General features: G+C 44.3%; 1 long non-coding RNA gene across 1 annotated transcript; it reads right to left on the reverse strand.

The window, feature by feature from the left end:
* Positions 1–3411: 3411 nt before the first annotated feature.
* On the reverse strand, positions 3412–12762 carry LOC106728194. The gene is made up of 4 exons (XR_001364466.1): positions 12660–12762; positions 11204–11274; positions 3819–3978; positions 3412–3708 (listed from the first exon to the last, which is right to left on the reverse strand). It is a non-coding gene; the product is annotated as an uncharacterized LOC106728194 (long non-coding RNA).
* Positions 12763–13616: the final 854 nt, after the last annotated feature.

Here is a 13616-nt window from a genome sequence, read left to right on the forward strand (position 1 = left end):
GTGCTATTATTTTGTGGAGACAAGTTAATTTTATCATCTAGGAGTGTCTCTCCCTCCATCTTGGGCTTGTTTACCCATGGTGTCATTGATGGGAGGACAGAATAGTGAGAGGAATATTCTCACGTTCTCTGTTCAGTCCAGGACTTGGATTACAGTCACATGGTTCTAGAACTGTGGAACCAGCGGATTTATATTTTTAGAGGCAACTGGAAAAGTATATATGGAAAGGAGGTCAAAAGTGATGGGCAAAGCATAGGCAACTTGTAGTCACTTGCTTTCCTAGTGTCATCTTACTTTGCAAGTGTTAACCATGTAAGCATTTCTTGTCTCCCTTTAGACATGGGAAACAAGGCAGGCAATGATCCACCGACTAGCTTGAGTCAACCCAGCAAGTTACTACCAATGGTTCAGAATTCAGCCCTCCTAACTTCAAATCCATCCTCCTGCCTTGACCCATAGCCATGTCCCCTTTACTCAGATGCACCTTGTTGGAGCTTTATGGAAGTGAACCTTCAGAATCCAAAATACATTTCCCGAGAGTAGCAGAGCCATTCAAATTTTTATGAAAGCAAAATATAGTGGTTTGTCATCCAAAGAAAAGATACTGGAACTTCCTATTTCCTTGTCTAACAGTAATTATTTCTGTCTACTTTTAAATGAATAAAGACCGTTTTCCAGAAATGGAGAGAAATACAATCCAAGGGCCCCATTCATTCGGGTGTTAGGTGTTTCATTAGAGAGGCCAGATGAAGTCACAGTAAGAAGGCTTTGTGTATTCACCCAAGGGAATAGGCCTTCAAACAAGCTATAATACATATATACACAGTGGCTTAGCAGGAGCATGCCTGGAAAAGACTTGTGATTTTAATTGACTCCAAGTCCAACAGGAGCCAATGATCTGATTGTGGCCTCCAAAAATAACTGATTTAACTTCAGCTGTCTTTAAAGAGCCATAGTAAGCTGAATATGTGAAGCAGGAATTCTTGCCAGAATCCACATGGACATACCACAATGTGGGCCCCATATTCTGCTCCCAATATCTTGCCATTAGAAAAGACCTTTGTTACCTGAAACCCATCCAGCCAGGAGAACCTATGACAACAAGAGCACTTAAAACCATGGCCTACAAAGGGCTGGGCTTGTTTAGCCTGGAGAGAAGAATTCTTAAGGACATCATGACAGCTGTTTCAAATATTTTTAGGACAGTCACATGAGAGAGGAATTGGTGTTGTTCAATGTGGAGCCAAACTGGTATACAACATCTTTCTACACAGAAAATGCCAGGAGTTTGGAAGAGGCATTAATTAATGGAAAATATAAATAATAATAAGGAAATAAGAGGTTTCACTCTATTTTCAAGAAAGTCTAATTCAGCCTTGAGCTCTCTGCTTTTACCATTAAGCATGCGGGACCATCGCTCTGAAAAAGCCCTTTACAGAGATTTTGGTCAGCCTTGTGATTAGGTATACAACGGCACCATCATTTTTTCAGGGGATGGAAGTTAAATAAAGGAAAGGCAATTCAGTAATTTTCCACGTCCCAAGGGAGATTAGAATTCATCCCTCCATTTTTCTCTCTTCACACCTCTGCCTGCTGAAATCAGCAGGCTTCAATGCCTCTTACCTCAATTAGTCATCTCCCCCAAGTTATAAACATGGTGATCGTCTGGGATAACATTCCTCCCCAACACCCGACTCTGTATATTTTTTATACATATCATATTTTAAATGCAATCCCTAGAAGAGTGTCATGAAAACATTTTTGATGGAGAGGTATGTAGCTGGCTACCCGGGAACCCAGGGCAACACATAGTGACTTCAGCTTAAATGTGCGTGATTTCACAAACACCATCTCAAATTCTCAATTATGTTTTGCCCTGATACTCTTTCTGTTTCAAAATAAGCTATATTTCTTAAAGAACCAGAATAAAGTGATTTGTATTCTAGTCACAATATGGGGCTTTGATTGAACAGGCTCAGATTTCTCTCACCTGAACACTGCAACTAAATAAGAAAAATAATGAAGTCCCATTCAAAATGCAAAAGACAGAAAACCAGAAATCGTTCTGCCTTGTAATCAAAAGCAGAAAGCTGTTATTGCAGCCCTCCCCCAGTTCCAGGACTATTAATTCACCGCAGAAACGTGGTCCTAAAATGAAAGTCTGGGCAGAATGACATTGTTTCTGTGAAAAAAACCCAGTTTGTCTCAGTGGCATCATTTCCAAAGTCATGGGTGCAATTGACAGACAATAGCTGATTGATTTGGGTACTTTGTTCTAGTCACATATTTGTTTAGGAATAAAAAAAAAATCAACTTCAGTCAGAGCCAGTCTGAAATTAAGTAATTAGGACAATGACTGCTCTGGTGACATTTATAAGAGATGGGAAATTATAGTGCTTTCTTGAGTTAATATTATATTTATAATCACTGTGAACTTCTTGAGGTAAATCTGACACCATGACTGTTGATTCTGAGTCTTGAAAATATTGTTTGAAGTTTCCCTCAGGACTTTTTTTTTTCTTACATTCTTCCACAAAATGTTATTTGGCAGCAACCTTCAAAGGATCCAACAGTGATTTTCAATTACATTTATTATTAGCTCCATAATCAGCCCATGTATTAAAAAGAGCAAAGGCAGTAACTTGGACCACTGGGAACTGGTATCAAGTTTCAAAGTTCATTTGGCTTACAGAGGGTAACAGACCTGGTGAAAATTTTACCTCAGTTCTGCTTTATTGCATTTTGTTTCATTTTCAATTCTCCACCAGTGGATTCCCGAATCTCAGACTGCACGGTTGCCTTCACTGAACGGTAAAAATAAAATCAAAATATTTGAGGGTTTTTTCTTTAAAAAAACGTTTTATGGATCTTTATGCTGCCAATCTATTTCTCTTTGTTATTTCCCTTGAATTTTCTTTCTTTGGTTTCAGGATTCATTTTAATCCATTATTGGATCATTTCTGAAATTATATGAGATTACATGGTCATGAATTTCTATGATGCTGATTGCTACTGATATAGCAAAACAAAAAATGATGTAATAATTATAGATAGATGTTATCGCCCTGAACTGAGAGTCCTAAGGAAGTAGGATTAGTGACTCGGTAGATAACACTGTCTTTTCTTGAGGTTTCAAATGATTTCTCAGTAATCTCTCCGACTGTAACTGGAGGCACCACTTTTCACTCCAGTTCTCACACTTCTGTGCTAGGAGTCAATTTCCCAGCGAGGGCTTGGGAATTTATTCCACAGAAAAGAGGACGTTGCTTATGCCAACGGCCACATCAACCAAATGCTGTGGAATTCAAAACAACCAAAATGGCTTTATTCGAGGCAAAATGTTATGACTTTAAAAACCAAGGCAGTATTGTCAGGTGGGGGGGACCTCAGGCTGGAAGGAAACCAGGGAGAATGAGGTTGAGCCTGAAATGGAGAGGGGAGAACTGATGCTGGTGCCCTACTCTGAATAGGACAGGTTCAGCTCTTGGTATCTGTTTCTCTATGATCTCCAGGCAGGAAAAGGGCTTCAAGAAGCCAGTCTCTGACAGAGGCTCTTTCACAACCTCCCCATGATTCACCACAGCTGGAGTGGTTACCGCTGGACCAGGACCAGCCACCACTCAAACTTGCCCATGTGGTGGCAGCCAAGTTTCGCAGGCTGGTTACAAATTCACGCAGCACAGTGATCATCCATGCGCTTGGAGTGAGCTGAGCATATTGAAAAATACAGACAGTGCTTCAGTTTCATTTGCCCCAAGGCGAACGCTGCCATAGCCCCAAGGTCAAGAGAGCCTCCCTCTGAGGCGGCTGCTGCTTACCGTGGTTTTGCAGGCAACTCATGCAGAGTTGTTGGGAGCCTGTAGTGCAGATGGCCTGTCAGGTCCCATTTTTCTCCTGGCCTCTTCATAATGTTGGAATAAAGCCTTAGCTCGTCATCTGATTTAATTCTTGGAATGTGATACTCAACGTAGGCTAATGCTGAAATGAGAACATTTTGAACATTCTCAATTATAAAATGGTAGGGGCAAGGCCTTAGCAAAACACAGGCTAACATTTTTTCCTCCTACTAAAATGGCAAGATATTACAAAGTGTGCTGACAAACAATTCACAGCACACTTCACTTTATAAGATATACAGGTTACATTTTCAAAGTGTTTTATTGTGCCAGGATAGACAATGATTTTATTTACTACAGACATCCTCAAGTTTAACGAAGACAGCACTATTAAGTTAAAAAAGAAGATGCAGGGCCCTACCTGGTTTGGCTCAGTGGATAGAGTGTCAGCCTGCGGACTAAAGGGTCCCAGGTTTGATTCCAGTCAAGGGCACATTCCCGGGTTGCAGGCTCAATCCCCAGTAGGGGGCATGCAGGAGGCAGCTGATCAATGATACTCTCTCATCATTGATGTTTCTATTTCTCTCTCCGTCTCCCTCTCCCTTCCTCTCTGAAATAAATAAAAATAGCTTAAAAAGAAGAAGAAGAAGAAGGAGGAGGAGGAGGAGGAGGAGGAGGGAGGAGGAGGAGGTTGGCTAGAAGCTGCTGATTTTCCAGTCATAAATCAAAGCCCAGAGGAACCACAAGGAGAAAGCAACCATCTCCTGGACCTTCGCTCTCTTATTTCATTCATGTTTATGATGAGGGACAAGAGCTTTGGTTTTCATGAAATTGAGACCAAAGGAGGAGGGCAAGTGAAAGTTCTAATAGTTCAAGTAATTTATTATCACACAGAACTATACTTTCAGAAAAGCAGAGGTTGCTGCTAAGAGACCTCTAGTCTTTGTAATACACATGGGAGTGCACACACACACCCTCTGTATGACCTGCAGAAAGAAGAATCCTTCGAATTTGAGTTGCGTTCTGTTAATAAACAGGTCCAATGGCAACATCTCACCACTACCACCTCCATGGAGATCCAAAAGCTGATAGAAAACTATAGTCTGTGAATAAAATTAATTTGAAGATATAAGGACTAATAAATCTGTGAGTACTTAATGTTTCTAGCTCACTGAGTTCTGTGGATAAAAGGTCCAATATAAAAGTGTAACCTTATACTTTTATTACTTATTGTTAGAAAATTCAGTTTCTCTCTCTGTATCTCTCTCTCCTTCCCTCCCTCTTAAAAATGTCGTTCTTGGGAAACATTTTAAAGCCTTCACTGGTCTTAAACTTCACAAGAAAACCTGAGGGCCCCCCTTTTCATGGAAACAAAATAGGTTGTCTTTACATTTAATCTGTTGTTTAATTTCAGCTGCTTTAGTTTCCAACATTAGCAATGCGATTTTAGGGCAGTGCGGAGGGAGGGTCATTCAATGCATTGTTCGTTACACCTGAAGGCCATACAGAGTGAACTTGGCCTACCTAATACTATGGTGTTGAAATCTGATAGTTTCCTTGCAGTGAAAGCGAAAATAATTTTTTAATTGCATACAAAGGCTATGACTAATTCCACAATTACCATTGCACAGTGATCTTTCCCTATATGGAGACCATTGCTTTATTTTTAATTCAAGAGGGTTTTCATGTAAAAGTGCCTATTAAAAAAACACACACACACGAAATAACTAAGAATCACTTCCAAAAACAAATCAAAACAATACAAATTAAAATAGTTCTTAGGTTAAATTTTTTTTTCAGGATCAGATAAGACTTTGCCAAGCCAGGGAGATGTGAAGGAAAATATTTTAGACCATCATGGGGCTTCCTAGGAATAGAGAAATAATGTTGAGTCCCCACTGTGTGCCTTTGACACTCTTCTCTTGTAGTAGGTCTTTAACTCTTAGGGCCTTGTCACAGGCTCACTTATCTCTCCAAAAATGAATGTAACACCAATCCCAGGACAAATACTTTCTGTGGTTGTAGATTTACAGTCCACAGGGGAGTGCAGATTGGCTGATGCGTCCACCCCGCCATAAATATCACAGACAGTATCCCTTCCCTGACATGCTTACATCCACTTCACTCCATTAGCAAACAAAATGAAAACTTTAAATGGAAACCTCAAACATTAAATGAACAAAATGCTTGCCTGGTATTCATTTACACATACTGCATGCACACACATGAGCAAGATGTGTCCAATCCTGGAAGCATTGTGCTTTATGGCTTGCAAAAACACTTTCTGGCCCATCCTAACAATTGTGTGATACGTGGGGTGCTGGGAGAGGAGGCAGCTAGTATTATCTCCATTACTTTCAGGTAAACCTAAGGCTCACACAAGTAATGGTGACTTTTTCCATTGTCTCTGAGCTAATAAATGATGGAGTCAGGATTTTAACCCGGATGATCAGGCCCTTATTCCAACTAGTTTAAACCTACAATTCACTTTGCCTCTGTCTCTAATTTTGTTTTTCTCTATAGCCCCTATCCATTTGAGGTTTTTCCCCCCTATAGAACTAATTAAATAGATGTCTGACGGAACCCAGCCTTCTTGAATCTGAGAGAACCCACATTACAAACTGATGTGAATCAGAAAAGATTTGCATCCCACTCCCTGGGCCTAGCTCCACGCCAGGGCCATGGAATCCCCCCTTCTCTCCAAGTTTGAGTTAGCCATGCCCCTTGTGTGCCACAGACTCCATTTTCTTCCTCTGACATAACCATGAAGCAATTCTGCTGGATGCTGAAGAGCTTAAGGAAAGAACTTCTTAGCCACCAAATGTCAATGGGAACCCAATTCTGGTGTGTTGATAAATTCAGTCCCCAGAAGTTCTTCAACCCTATGTTGAATTTCCTATATAAAGGGAAGCGTGACTCTTCCCCAGGAGATAAATTTTGAGGACAGAGAAAATATTAAGGTACAGTCACAGAACCAGCTCTGAAAGTGAAGTCCATTCTGAGGGTGGAGGGCACATGCTGGCCACACAGTGGTGTGTCTGAGAGCAGTAAGCTATTGCATGAATTTCTGAGTGGTAGACTCAGCCAAGAGCTACTATCTGACTCCTTCTTTGGTATTAAATGCCACACAATGAAGACCACTAATGAGGATGTGGGAGCCATGCCTCCCCCTCTCTCACCAGCGGCTCCTTGAGGCACTAGCTTCTTTGTGGGAGCCTCCCCTGCCAGCAGGACTCTCCGTATGGACGCTCTCCGTGCGGAAGGCAGAGGATGGCCATCCCCCGGGCATTTCTCACACTGTTTTTCAAGCTGGCGCTTCAAGGGGAAGATGAAAAATTGATTAGCTCTCTTAAGTAGAGCTGGGAAAATGAGTGATGCCAACAGCTCACAGAGTGGCACCTACTGGTAAGTGACACCTTGATGTGAGGAATCTCCTGGCCTGGCCAGCATGACAGCCCAGATGCCCAACTCCAATGTCGGGGATCCCAAGGCAATGACTTGAAAGCTTCCACAGGACTCATTTGTCATGTTTATGCCTTAAACGACTTCCTTCTTAATGAGAAAAAGCAGGCCAGCAGTGCTGTGCCACTGTGTGCTTTCCAAGGAACAGGAAGCCAAAAAGATCCTCTCAGAAGCTACATGCTTGCCTATCGTATAGGAGAACCAGCTGAAGTCAGGTATATAATTCATAGTTAATGCATAAAATAAATGTACATTTCTATAAAGCTGCTTACATTCCCAAGCACGTTTACATTCATTGTGCAATAACTAGAGCAAGCTTCATTATCCTCATTATGACTGAGGTTAAATAACTTGGCCCCCATTGCAGGACCAGCCAATGGCAAGGCCAGGGCTACAATCCCAGGCTTCTGATTCCCAATTGGAGGCGCTTGCAACATGTGTAATTGTTTCTTAACAACATTCAGCTTATATTTTTATTAACCTGCTAAAGGAATTTTTCTCATCTCTGTTCTCTCTCACCGACTGTATTACTCCCAGACTCCCACGCATGCAGCACACAGCAAAATGAAAGGGCACCCTGCTGGGGAGGATGGGGATCAGATGCTGCCACAGTCTCTGCTGGCTACCTTGGGGCCACCCTGCCGGGCCTCCTCTCCCATTTCACGTTGGCAAGACCCCAACCTATCAAATGAATCAGCTTGGCTTTTTCTGAGCTTTCTCCTTCTGTCTCCCAGAGTGTGCTGGAGGTTTTAAATGGATTGCATGGGAGTGAATGACTCACATGTGGGATGGTAATGAAATTTTGGAAATGAATATCTACAGAAAAGCAGAAAAACTGCAGGCCCTGCAGGGCTTGAACACACTGAGAGCTTATTCACTGACGCAAGAGAATTACAAGAATTCTCAATTTAGACTTATTAAATAAGGGGGATAGAAAATAACATAAGATATATAGCACAGTAATTTTGCTTTTTAAAGAGGCTCCCTTTCTCTCTCCCCTTCTTTCCCTGTCTCCCTGTCTGACTAGCTACACACACACACACACACACACACACACCACATGTATGTGCATGCTCAGTAATTCTATTACTGATACAAGATGAGATCCTCTCCTCTTTACTGTAACCCAGGGGGGATTTTCACATAATGACCAGGGTAACAATTTTTGAATAATTGTTCTTCAGATCTGAAGAGTGTCTTGTTTCCAGATTACAGACTCAAAGCTTTGGCAAACATATCGTCATTATGAAATCCTCTTGACGGTCCCATGGGAGTGAGCCACACAGCCTCCTGGTGCTGCAGTGAGAATCCTGGAGGCAGGCTTGTGTCATGAAGAAGTACTAGCCTCGGAGTCAGGAGGGCGGGGGGCTGGCTCCGCTCTGCCCCTAACCAGATGTGCCATCTTCAGCGAGTCCTCTGACCTCCCTGGGCCTCTGGGGCTCATCTGGCCCCTGAAGAACTCGCTGAGCTGATTGCCCAGCTCTCCTCCAGCTCTAGCAAGTGTGACAAGACATCTGAACTGTTGCAATTTACAAAGTCTTTCACATAGATCGACCCAATCTTCCCCACAACTCATCTTATCAGTTGAGGAGACTGGGGCCCAGAGATAACGGGGTTTGCTTGGGGGTCACAGAGCTAATAGAAGAGCCAGGTTTGGGAACCAGGTTTCTGACTCCAAAGCCATATCCCTGGTTCCCAAATGCCAGGCCCTCTGTGTTTTATTACTTATTGTAGAAAAGTGAGATTTTTCAATAATAGTTTTTTAAAAAGTGACTTTTTCAGTTTATCAATCCAAATGTTATAGTCAGTCAAGAACAGTATCTTTCCAAGGGCCAGATCGTGAGCTGCTCTGGAGAAGGGTGAGCCTTGACCTCACAGGAGTTAAAATCCCCTGGAAAATACAGCTGTAAAGTGCACACAATCACAGCCACATAGCCTTGTGTTCAGCCTTATGTACTGGGGGTGTCCCTGGGAACATTCCCTTTATGAAAATATATTTGGTAAGTTGAGCTATCTGTTGAACACATAAAGCTCATCTGCACTTTAAAGTGGTCATCTTAGAAAATTCGTGCATAGCTTAAAAAGAAAGAGAACATTTCCTAATCCAACAGTTCTCTCCTGGGTCACATTTCTAGCTACGGAACAGAGAAACCAGGCAGAGTGGGGAGACTGGCCAAGATGGACAATGGCCATCAGCTCCAATGGTCACTGCTGCTCACACTGCATCTGCTCATCACTCCAGCTGCTGGGAGTAGGGATGGTGGGTGTTGCTAGCTCACAGCTGGGCCCCAGTTGCCTAACCCAAGGCCACACACCAGTTCCCTGGGGCGGCCAGGTGAATCGCTGGTACGCATCAGGATGAAGACTGGCCCCTTCGCCCCAACTGCGGACAGCTCCGCAGGGCTGGTTGAGGCTTCTGTTGTGGCTGCGTCACCACACAGCTTATCCCTCTGCCCAGGCCTGCTTCCCTCCCTCCCCAGACATATATTGCACCCCAATCTCCATCTCAGAGTTTGCGTCATGGAAGCCTGACCTTCCACACACATCTTCCTTTCTCTCAATCCTGAGCCAGCAGACTCTCTAAAATCCCCACTTCTTTTTCTCTGATTATTAAAAGCAACTGTCCTGGCAAGGCTCTGAAGCTGAGAGCCAATGTTGAGGAGGACACGGCACAGCTGTCTGTGAACTGACCCATGTGCACCTATGATTTTAGAACCTGGGAAGAGCCTTTTGAGACAAAGCCATATGAGAAATAGGTGATTTGGCAGAAGCAATAGCAAAAGAGAAAATGATGTTGCATAATGAATGAAGAGGAAATTCCACCACATACTCAAGAACTTCATCCAGGGAAAAAACAGAGCCCTGTCTGACGCCTCCCCGAGGGCCCACGTTCCGGCCAGACCGTGTCTGCCGCAGTGTGATGGAGCACACCTTCCGTCCTCAGGAGCAGAACCGCAGTGATGCCTTCACCGGTGGTGTATTTTCTGCATAAATTCTCTTCCCTGAACTTCAGGGCATTTGTGTTTGTCATTCAATCAGCTTACAATACTATGAACCCCTCCCTCCCAATAGGGAAAGTAAATTATTCAGTTACAAAATCTGAATGTGTCTGCATAATTCTAGCTATAACCGAAATCATGGTCAAACCATCATAAGTAGGTCACATGATCAGTGTTTCTCAGGATCTAATGTCCACGGACAACCAAATCCTCCATACTGTGGGCAACACAACTAAATTCAGAGACAGTTGTGCACAGGAAATTAATATTAGATTATGTCATCTGACCTTTTGAATCTCTGCCTTTTTAACTATGAGTTGGCAGTATGAAAAAAAACAACAAGAAGAAAAAAAAAGTCATATCTGCCTCTCACGATCAGGTCAGCTCTAATTTGACTGTGAGAGTGTTAGGTACAATTTTTGGTCATAATTTGGAGAGTTAACTGAAACAGAAGTCTGGTTCGCCCCCATATTTGAGGGTTATGCATATTTGTCCAGGTCATTGGTGGAATTTAAATAGAACAGAATTTCCAGAGCAAACCCACTAAGTGTTTCCAAAAAGCATCAACATCCCCAGTCCCTCTGGCCATTATACAGAGAAACATGTGGATGTTACCTGAAAATACACACAGTGATACCATGAAAGGGTCAGGAATGGGAAGGGAGTATAATGAATGATTTCTGTAAATCGGACGCATCACTAACCTGTCTTCTCTCTGAATGTGAACTTATGATCCCTGGTTGGCCTAACGTGGTACACATCTACAGAGTGCATAGCAGGTCTAATTGTTGGTTTTTAATGACACGTCACATAGGTTTGCATGTCTCTGTTACGTGGGGTTGCATGTCAGTGAAAATGAAGGATGAGCAGGTACAGGAAGAAGGACTCGTTAAGAGAAGCACTTACAGTCAGCATCACTCAGAAGCCCAGCAGGAAACAGAAGTACACGTACATGAGGATAATCCAGGAAGGACTATCTGGAGAAAATAATGAGATACATTATTGTAACTGTGCCCTCAATTTAGAAATGAATGAGGATTGATATAAAGTAGATTATGTCAAAGGAAGATTTATTTATATAAATACTAGAGGCCCGGTGCACAAAATTCATGCACTGGGGGAGGGGGTGTCCCTCAGCCTAACCTGCACCCTCTCCAATCGGGACCCCAGTGGGATTGGGCCTAAACAGGCAGTCAGACATCCCTCTCATAATCCAGGACTGCTGGCTCCCAACTGCTCACCTGCCTGCCTGCCTGAATGCCCCTAATCGCCTCTGCCAGCCAGAATGATCACCCCCTAACTGCTCCCCTGCCAGCCTGATCGACGCCTACCTGCTCCCCTGCTGGCCCGATTGTCCCTAACTTCCCTCTCCTGTCAGCCTGGTCACCCCTAACTTCCCTCCCTTGCTGGCCTGGTTGCCCCTAACTGCCCTTCCCAGCTGGCCTGGTCACCCCTAACTGCCCTCTCCTGCAGGCCTCATTTCCCCTAACTGCCTTCCCCTGCTGGCCTGGTCCCTCCCCAACTGCCTTCCCTTGCTGGCCTGGTCCCTCCCCAACTGCCTTCCCTTGCAGGCCTGGGTCCCCCCCAACTGCCCTCCCCTGCAGGCCTGGTTCCCCCCAACTGCCCTCCCTTTCAGGCCTGGTCCCTCCCAACTGCCCTTCCCCCCTGCTGGCATCACCCACAACTGCCTTCCCTTGCCGGCCATCTTGTGGTGGCCATCTTGTGGCCACATGGGGGCAGACATCTTTGACCACATGGGTTGGCCATCTTGTGTGTTGGAGTGATGGTCAATTTGTATATTAACTCTTTATTATATAGGATTATCTTACTATTAAATATTATCATCATCATTGTGATGATCTAAATAACTAGGGGTCCAGTGCACAAATTCGCACACCTTGAAAGGAACTGTGGGCTGCGAGGCTGCAGTGGGCACAGGGGCGGGTCTCAGCCCATCCTCCGCACCCCTGCCTGGGCCCTCCTCCCATGGCCCCCAGTCCCCTCTCTGCGTGGAGTGATTGGGGCCAGCTCCAGCAGTGGATGCGAGCTGCGGCTGCTGCCCCGATCGCCCCTCAGGAGCAGGGGGAGGTGGAGAAGCCCTGAGGGGCAATCAGGGCCAGCAGCCGCCGCTCGCACCCACTGCTGGCACCAAGAGATGGGGACCAACGCTGGGCACCAGCAGCAGGTGCAAGCAGCAGCTCCACCGCTGGCTGTGGGTGCGAGCGAGGCCGGTGCCAGCAGCAGGTGTGAGCGCTGGGCGGGACCGCGGGGCACGCGGGAGCAAAGAATTTTCAGTAACCATCAGAGGCTCACCCCGATGACAGCGACCGGTAACCTGCCCTGGTCTGGCGCCCCCGCTCACCTGCTTCACCATCCCATTGTAGCTGACGCCCGCCATATTCCATGACGCCCCCTGGTGGTCAGCGCACATCATAGCGACCAGTTGTTGGGTTGTTCTGGTTGTTCTGCCGTTCAGTCTATTTGCATATTAGCCTTTTATTATATAGGATAGAATAAGAGATGATGATTAAGTGATTTGTTACCCTTTAAAGTCATGAGTTTCCAAATTTCTTATTTAAGTGGTGATTGTATATAGTTACATTGTGTATTAACTTAGGCTTAGGTTCAACTACAAAGAACAGAAAACTCAACTAAAGAAAACTTGAATGAGATAGAGGCTTACTGTATTTTTCTTTCCCATAGAAGTCCCAAAACAGGCAATCCAAGGCTGCTATGGAGGCCCCATAGGCATCAGTAATCTGACTGTCTTCTGTGTTTGTGTTCCACCTTCCATAGCAAAAGGCTTCCATCATCAAAGCTGCCTTACTGCCAAATATAGCTGCAGGAACTCCAACCATCGTGTGCAGTCTAGCCAGGAAGGAAAAGGATGGAGAAAATGGCAAATGGATGTATTATCCTACTGAGTCAACCTTGTTTGAAACAGTTTTTCCAGAAGCCAACTTAATGGCTTTCAAATATATCCCATTGACCACGTAAGGGAATTTGGAAACTGTGGGAAGATCAGAACACATCAAGGAAAGGGGAGAATAAATATTTGGTAGGCAACTAATAGTCTCTGACACAATTTGCCTATCAGAAACATGCTACCACTAAGTACACAGTGATTCCACTAGACCAGCGGTTCTCAACCTGTGGGTCGCGACCCCTTTGGCAGTTGAACGACCCTTTCACAGGGGTCGCCTAAGACCATCCTGCATATCAGATATTTACATTACAATTCATAACAGTAGCAACATTACAGTTATGAAATAGCAACAAAAATAATTTTATGGTTGGGTCACAACATGAGGAACTGTAT

This window comes from Myotis brandtii, unplaced genomic scaffold, assembly GCF_000412655.1.
Source record: "Myotis brandtii unplaced genomic scaffold, ASM41265v1 scaffold115, whole genome shotgun sequence".
Classification (NCBI taxonomy): domain Eukaryota; kingdom Metazoa; phylum Chordata; class Mammalia; order Chiroptera; family Vespertilionidae; genus Myotis; species Myotis brandtii.